Below are 10,018 nucleotides of genomic sequence, written 5' to 3'. Positions count from 1 at the left end.
GGAGAGTATCCATCCCTTCCGGCGGATCCATCAGGACCGACGTCCCCCAATTGGACTGTTGACCCAAGTTGGCCAAAAAATCCCCGCATTGATTCCCTTCCCGTAAAATATGCACGAGCTCAAAATCTTGGAAATTTCTCATCCACTCTTTACAATCCATAATTAATAACGTGTCGGCTTCCGGGCTGACTCCCATACTATTTTTAAGAGTTTGGACTAAGGCTTCCGAATCTGATTCGGCGACCAGCTTCGAGAAACCACCATTCTTGGCTACGAGGAGTCCCTCTCTAAATCCCCAGGAGCTACTAATTTATTTCTATCTAAAAACATAATAAGTCTTAATCAAAATTATGTCCTAAATTTATGTCTATGTTTTTAGTGCTAATCATTTTATACATTGTGCTTTTAAAGTTGTACTATATAATTTTTTAGACAAAAAAACCCTTACCGTTATAACTTTCGTTATCTTTTACATTACTTTTACCATGTACTTGCATCCAGCATATCTTTTCTTATATTCTTTAATGATAATAATATTTGTAGACATTATATATTGGATTAATATAATAATTAAATTTTATTTCATTTAGATTTTAATTAGTAAAAATTAGTTAGTTATTTTTAAAATATAAATATTGAGCATATGTTTTTGGACATCGCGCATAAAAGAGATTAGTAATTTAATAAGAGTAATAGAATAGAGAACTTAACTATACCAACTTTGATTGAGATAAGGTTTGAACCTAAGATCTTCCTTATGAAAATAAATGAGTAAGTTAAGAATAATAAATAGTTAACGAAATATTCTGTTACTAAGTGTCCGTTTGGAAAGCAAGAAAATGACTTCTGAAAAATGAGTCATTTTCCTGAAAAAAATTTTCTTTCCAGTGTTTGGCTGTACAAAAGAAAACTGTCTTTATGTGTTTAGTTCTTTTCCCAGAAAATGAGCAAAAGTGTATACCTTAACATTTTAATTGTTATAATGCAAAGAAAAAATTACATTTTTAAATCTTTATCCTACAATAGATGTGTTCATGTATAAACCTAAAAAAAATATTATAAAAAAAAATTAAATAACATCGAACTGGTTTCCTTGCCCGAATCCTTGCCGATTTCCGGCATGGAAACCAATCGCCGGAAACCAGATTGGTTAAGGAAACCAATTTGGTTTCCGACTTCTGGTTTTCCAAGTCAGAAACCAAAATTGGTTTCCGACTTCGAAATCCAGAATATGGTTTTCCAAGTCGGAAACCAAATTGGTTTCCGACATAGAAATCCAAAATCAACGTTTCCAAGTCAAAAACCAGTTTGGTTTCCGACTTGAATCCAGAACTAGGTGTTTTCAAGTAGGAAACCATTTTCCGATGTTGAAAAGCCATGAAGCGATGTCCAGAAGCCAAGAGGCGAAGAAGTGATGTCGAGAAGCGAAGAAGCGAAGAAGAAGGTTGAAGCGGAAAATGACTCTATTATCCATTGACCTAACTTCATTTTCCATTGACTTTAATGTTTTCCTACTTACCAAACACTCAAAACCCGGAAAATGATTCCCAGAAATCATTTTCTAGGTTTCCAAACACACCCTAAAGTACACTGATTGAGTGCAGGGGTATTTAGGAAAAGTAAATGACATAATAGGGGTTTAGTAGAAAAAAAAAATATTAAAATCAAAATAATATGAACCATTCATTTTATCAAATAATTTGACAAACATTTTTTATTTCCCGTTATAGGCTTAACTTTATTGACACTTATTAGTGTTATTATATATATATATATATATATATATATATATATATATATATATATATATATATATATATATATATATATATATATATATATATATATATATATACTTGTAAGTGATTTTACTTGCACTTTTTACTCGAAAATGTGCACCAACTACTTGCACTTACTTATAACACAATTATTTGCACCAAAATTTGAGTTATTTACGAAAATGCCACAGCGTAGTTTTTTTTTTTTTTACAAAAATTACATCTGAGTCGTTGATACAGTATATGCGGAGGTGCGTGTACTATATGGATTACGATGTACTTGAGCTCGAGACCTTCTGACAGTGGATCGGGAGTCTCCGGTCAAGTCGTATAGGTGTCCAGTAGGTAAAAAGTCCCCTTCTTAGTAATAATGCGCTATTTATAGAAGAGAGGAGGGGACAGGGCCTGGGCTCTCAACATGGACGGCACGTGGCCGAAGTAATCCTTGCCACATGGAGATATATTCCTGACGGTATCATATCACGCACGGGGCCAAGCGCACTGAACCGGCCGATAACGATCGGGTTACCCTAAAGCTCGGGAAACTGAGTAGGTGACTTTTAACCATGAGGTCTTCTTGACCAAGTTGGTCGAGCCTGAGTGTTTTGGCCGGGGTTGATCGGTTCTAGGTATAAGCGGTCCGAGGGTCCATTACTGTTTGTAACATCAACCGTAGGCGAACGGTATATACGGAGATAATATCCCTATGACAACGTGGTCAAATAATTTGCGGGATCACTGCCCGGATTTTTATCGTTTTCTCAAGGATAGAAAATTGGAGAGATTAGAGTGAGTGAGAAAGCAACACAAAAACAAGTACCAACTAGGTGCGGGAACATTGCTTGTTATTCCAATGAACGAGAAAATAATGCCAAGCAAGAAACAATCAACAAAAATGGGGTATTGGTTTGGCTTCCCTAGGCCTCGCATTCGTTTTCCAAAAGGGGTGAATCGATGTGGTGCATGCGCGGTTACTAAGGGAGTATAAAGGCAACATCACTAAGTCACGTAGGACCTAGTCTCCTAGGTCCTAAGTCGGCTAAGGCATTTCGTCGAACACTTGGTCTACCACTCATTCCGGTCCTAGCCCTCTCGGATCGTAGAGCGGGAATTGTGCACAAAGAAGACTATCAAGAGGTTACAATAATCTCTTGTCAACCTCTCAATCTTACACTCCTACCTTATTGTGGCCACCAACAAGATAGGATCAACTCAAAGAATGCACACAACGAAGCAATCCCCTTATGCACCAAATCTATTCAATAATAAAAACATCTAAGATCTAGAATGTCATAGACCTAGGGGTTCCAATCCAATATAGAACATTTAGCCACTCATAATCATGGTGGCTTCAATTCTATCTCTAGTTGTATTGCAATGAATAAGCAAAAGCAATTGAGCAAAGATAAACAAGAAATGAAATTCAAGTATGTAAATCAGTACCAATGAGAAGCTAGATACAAAATCGAATCTTCAAATGTAGAATCTTTAATCAAATAATTGCAATTCCTCACTTTCTCTCTTTAGGGATCTTCAAAAGCTCTCTACAATTTCAGATGTAAACTAAACAAAAGCATGATATCCCTTTTGATGATGGAAGTTTCCCCTTTTAAACTCCTCTTTCCGCGCTTTGAATTCTTCCCAATCCACGAGCCTACCACGAACGTGGATCGGGCTCGTGGTTTGGGAACTTATGTGCTGGCCACTTCGCCGAGATTTCCTTCGTCTCGTCCACGGATGGGTCTCCTGGACCTCCCTGTTTTGAACCCACGAGCTGGCCACGCACGTGGATTGGTGCTCTTGGATATTCCCTCCAAGTGCACCATGCTCTCTTCTCCTTTCATTCACTTGTATGCGCCCTAAATCCCTGCAAAACGTCACAATGTGCTTCCCCCCTACTTGGCATACTCAAAACTTAGTAAATTGCACCCATTTGCCTCATTTCCCATATAATACAAACTTGGACATACACAAATGTAACTCTAATATGCTTCTAGAATGATAAACTTTTTGCAATCATCACCTTATCATGAATATTTGATCATTTCTGATTTGTATTGAAGATCATGTAATAAATTTAGTCTTTTCAATAATTGTTCCATATTTCTGTGCTTTACAATGCACATTTTTGCCTTCCCGTGCATATTGTTATGCCTTCTAGAGCACATTATTGTGTCTTCTGATACACCTTGCATATTGTTGTAGATTGTAGGTAGCGAACTTTTCTTTTTTAAGTAGTTGATATAAGGCTGAGATTCAACTGCATGTTTCACCTACATCTTTCACCGCACCAGAGCCAAAACATACACACACACACACACACACACACACACACACACACACACACACACACACACACACACACACACACACACACACACACACATATATATATATATATATATATATATATATATATATATATATATATATATATATATATATATATATATATATGCGTCTTCAACTCAAATTTAGGATGTCTTTGGAAACTCGGAAAATCATTTTTCGCATTTTCAGTATTTGGTAAATGGTGGACAATGTAAGTCAAAGGAAACTGACTCTTTGATCAAAAGAAAATAACCTCATTTTCTTCGAAAATGACTTCCCCTCTTTTTTGGGGAAGTCATTTTTCAATTTTTCACTCCACCACCACTAACATCATCACCACCATACTACCACCGCCACCACTATACTACCACCTCCACCTCCGTCACCCGCCACCACTAGGGGTGGGTGTCAGTTCGGTTCGAGTGACACCCAATTTTTTTTCTGATATCCAAAAATTTCGGTTAATGTTTTTGACAACCGATATTTGAACAAAGTTTAGTTTGGATATATTCAATTTGGGTGAAATTATTTTGGTTTAGTTTGGATATACCTAAAATTTTATTTTTATCAATTTTGGGGTTTTTAACGATTTTATTATTTTTGTATTTATTTTTTTCATATATTATCAAACAAAAAATAAGAGAAAATACTATTACTAATTAAGAGACTTATGAGAATTAACTAGTTTTACACACGCATTGCGTGAATAAGTTGCCCAATGTTTATAATTAAATAAATGTTTGAAAGTATATCAATGCAAGATTATATGTGAGAAGTTAATACATAAATAATTTAATGTGGAATTTGTTTATTTAAATACGTAACTCATAGTATATGAATACAATGTAATATAGCAGATTCATTATAATTGTTAATAGAATTTTTTTAAATAGTAACCGAGTTTTTTTGTAGTAAATGGTTCTAATATATTTAATGAATGCACATATATACAAGATCAATGAATGAATCAACAATACTAGTCCTTTAGGTCTTTTGCTCAGTGTCCATTTAGTTCAACCATTATTATTGAATAAATTATTATGGATAAAGAAATTTCTAATTTAAGGAATTTAGATGAAGTAGTAAAATTTAAAAATGTTAATTATAATATAACCCAAAGATATTGGACGATTGGTAAATATGATGTAACCCAAATATCAAAATGCTAAAGAAAGTGTTTGGTTATTCAACAGTTTGAAGCAACAATTTGTTTCAAGCCACTGAAAATACAAACATTGCAATTTACAATATTTTTACTTAGTGTTTTTGAGAATGATTTCCCCAAAACACCTCTATATTTATAAATAAATAAATAAATAAATTTACTGTAAAGCCATTTCGACTCCTTGAATGGCAAGAGTCAGTTTCGCTGGCTCACTGCTTGCCACTTAATTTTTAAATTGGAGCCTTAAAGGCTCCTTTTATAGGAGCCTCAAGGCTCCCATGCCACTTTTCTCACCGATGTGAGAAAAGTGGCAAAACTAAGGGGAGCCGAACGTTCGGCTCCCCATATGTTTTATTTTTTTATTTTTTTTATTATTTTATTTCTTTTATTAAATTATTATTATTATTATTATTATTATTATTATTATTATTATTATTATTATTATTATTATTATTATTATTATTATCAAATATATGTATATCCTTAGATCATTTCACATGTTAATCTAAACAACTAATTTTTTCAAATATCTTTTTACCAACCGTTGATATAATTCGATGGTCAAATCCACTAATATAATCCCCTAACGCTAACCGCTAATTGTAGATTGCCAAACAAGGATATTGCGAGATATAGTTTCTCACTTCAATTTGTTGTTGATTTGAATACTCTCTTTGTCAACAAATCCCTCAAGTAGTTAATATGATTGGTTAAATTATATTTTTTAAATTTTTTCATAGTATTAATAAAATACTTGGTAAATAAATATATAGCATTATTTTGTATTATAAATTTGATATTTAATTAAAAAATAGTGCACAAAAAGATAATAGACAATGTAGTGAATATTATCAATTGATGAATTTGAATGTAAAGAATTTTTACATTAGAGAAAAATAAAGACAATATAACTAATGAAATTATTTCTTTTAATTAATTTATTGATATTGGATAATTTTTTTTGAATAAAGACATTGTAGGGACAATGCTGCGAATATAATTAATTGATGAATTTGAATGTAAAGAATTTTTATATTGGAGAAAAATAAAGACAATATAACTAATGAAATTATTTCTCTTTTTTTTTTTTGAAAATTTATTTCTCTTATTTAATTTATTGATAATGAATAATTTTTTTTTTTGAATAAAGACATTGTAGACACATAATTCTAAATTAAAGAAATATATATTTATTATTTTTTGTTGTAGCTATTAAATTATTGTTTAATTTAATAAGAGTAAAATAGAGTACTAATTATGCTAACTTTAATTGGGATGGGGTTCAAACCTAAGACATTTCTTATTGAAATCAACGAGTAAGTTAACGATGAACTAACAGAAATTAACGGAGATGATAATATTTAACGGAAAAGTTAACGGATAATCATATAATTAAGGATAAATTAGGAACCAAGACTATGTAGTCTAATGGTACCCGAGTTGGACTTCCATTTGGAAGGTTGTGAGTTTGAGCCTCAGTGGAGGTGTTATTGGTTTTTTGTGTTTCAGTAGGTTTGACTCAATATGAGTCATTTATTTGATTAAAAAAGTTTGGCCGCCATTTTTTCTACCCATTATAGGCCTAACTCTCTTTGGCTCTTATTAGTATATATATACTAGATTTTTACGCGCATTGCGCGATTGGATAATGCCCAATATTTTTTTTTTAAAATAAGTACTTTAAAGTATATCAAGGCAAGATAATATGAGAATTGTTCATGCATAGATAATTGAATGTTGAATTTGCGTATTTAAATAAGTAATTATAAGTTTAAAAATGCAAGGTAATATAGTCAAGATTGATTATAATTGTCAATAAAATAATTGTATAGGTATGGTTGAAACCAAATACGGAACATAAGGGAGAGTAAATAAAAATTAGGGCACAAAATATTAAATATATACTAATATTATATTGAAGAACTAACTACTGATTGCTAAACAAGGACATTGCGAGATAGTTTTCCACTTCAATTTGTTGTGTGATTTGAATACTCTTTTGTCAATAAATGTCACAAGTAGTTAATATGATTGGCTTAATTTTTATTTTTTTTATTTTTTTTAAACTATTATTATTATTATTATTATTATTATTATTATTATTATTATTATTATTATTATTATTATTATTATTATTATTATTATTATGTATACCCTTAGGTCATTTTACATGTTAATCTAAACAGTTAATTTTTCAAATATCTTTTTACCAACCGTTGATATAATTCGGTGGTGAAATTCGCTAATACAATCTGAGGCTAACCGCTAACTCCTGATTGTTAAACAAGGACATTGCGAGGTAGTTCTCACTTCAATTTGTTGTGTGATTTGAATACTTTCTTTGTCAGCAAATCCCTCAAATAGTTAATATGATTGGTTTTATTAATTAATTTTATATATATATATATATATATATATATATATATATATATATATATATATATATATATATATATATATATATATATATATAATTTAAATTTTTTCATGATATTAATAAAATACCAAATTATTTCTCTTATAATGTTACTGGCCCTATTACATTGTAGTATCTTTTCATATCTTTTCATATACTTTCTCAACCTACTAAAACACAAAGAACCAATAACACCTCTACTGATGCTCGAACTCATAACCTTCCAAATGGAAGTCCAACCCGGGTACCATTAAACCACATAGTCTTGGTTATTTCTCTTATTTAATTTATTGATAATGAATAATTTTTTTTGAATAAAGACATTGTAGACACATAATTCTAAAATAAAAAAATGCATATGTATATTTTTTGTTGTAGCTACTAAATTATTATTTCTTCTCAATTCTAATAAGAGCCAATAATATTAGGCCTTTAACTGGAACAAAAAAAAAAATGTAGGTAGTATTGTTTCTTAAAATGAATGGTTCATATTATTTCAATTTTAATATTGTTTAATGATTTTCCTTATTTACCCTCTATTATATTATTTTATTTTAGTATAAACTTTTGTAACGGAATATTCCGTTAACTATTTATTATGTTTAACTTACTCATTAATTTCTATAAGAAAGGTCTTAGGATCGGACCTCATCCCAATTAGAGTTAGCATAATTGTTAAACATATACTACGAATATGTTAAAATATATTTAAAAATATATAGTATAAAATTTAACATATACTTTGTTCAAATAATTAGTCCAGCTAAATACATAACATTCAAAGTTAAGGATCAAAGATAATAAATCAAGAATTTTAAAAATCATTTTTTTAAATGCATAAAAATCATTTGACTTTTATGCATTTAAAAAAATTATTCATTATAAAAAATTTAAAAAGAGATATAATTTCATTAGGAGTTAATTCCACCGGAGGTCCCTTGGTGACAATTTCCAAATTTAGTCTCAGACTATCATTTTTGCCATTTTACATCCCAGACTATCTTTTTTTGGACACTTTGAGTCCTTCTCATGATTTTTTTCTGTTTTTAGTAAGGGTATTTTTTTCTCTTCATATTTTTCTTTTGTTATTTTTCCGGTTTCAACCAGTTTAATTGGTTTAGGACTTTACTAAAAATTGGTTGAAAATATGGTTACTAAAAATCAGAGGTCACCTAAAGTTCTAAACCAATTAAACTGGTTGAAACCGAAAAAAATAACAAAAGAAAAATATGAAGAGACAAAAATGGCCTTACTAAAAATAGAAAAAATCATGAGAATGACTAAAAGTATCCAAAAAATGATAGTCTAGGATGTAAAATGGCAAAAACGATAGTCTGGGACTAAATTTGGAATTGCCACCAAAGACAAGGGACCTCCAGTGGAATTAACTCTTTCATTAGTTATATTATCTTTATATCTTTATTTTCTACAATTCAAAGATTCATTACCTTCAAATTTATTAATTTATTATATTCACTACATTGTTCATTGTTTTCTTTTTACATTATCTTGTAATTAAATATTAAATATCAAAGTTATAATACAAAATATGTTATATATATTTATTTACCAAACATTTTATACAAATATAATAAATATTAATATTTTGTTCAATACTTTCACATGATAACCTACGACACACATCGCACAACGCATGAAACATATAGGGGAAAACTACCACTACCAAATATCAATAAGTGCTTGTAAGATAAAGAGTTAATAGTACAACTAAGATCTCATCATATACACAACAAGGCAAATCTAAAGCTTCCTACATCATAATCTCATTGCACGATGAAGCCATCTATGCTACCACCAGTAACCCAATTGCACATGACACATTATCAATAAAAAATAAAAAATAAAAATAACAATAAAAAAAAGGACAAGTACTGAAGATAAAGACAATGGCAATGCTACCCAAAAGAAAATTAAGAAGAATTAGATAAATTTAAATCAAAAGTAGTATTTATTTAGACTAGTGTTATTACAAAATTGCAAACATTTATTTCAGTGACAATAAAATCAATCTCTCACATATTATCTTGCATTTATATACTTTAAATTACCGATTTAAATAAACAAATTCAATATTTATTTAACTATACATGAACATCTCCGATATAATATTGCATTGATATACTTTGAAATACTTATTTAAAATAATCATTGGGTATTATTTCATCCACGCAAAGCGCGTAAAAGAACTAGTAATTTAATAAGAGTAAAATAGAGTACTAATTATGCCAACTTTGATTGGGATGGGGTTCGAACCTAAGACCTTTCTTATTGAAATCAATAAGTAATAGTTAACGGTGAACTAATAGA

Source organism: Ipomoea nil, unplaced genomic scaffold (assembly GCF_001879475.1).
Source record: "Ipomoea nil cultivar Tokyo-kokei standard unplaced genomic scaffold, Asagao_1.1 scaffold0579, whole genome shotgun sequence".
Classification (NCBI taxonomy): Eukaryota; Viridiplantae; Streptophyta; class Magnoliopsida; order Solanales; family Convolvulaceae; genus Ipomoea; species Ipomoea nil.
Note: the sequence above shows the minus strand (reverse complement) of the source record.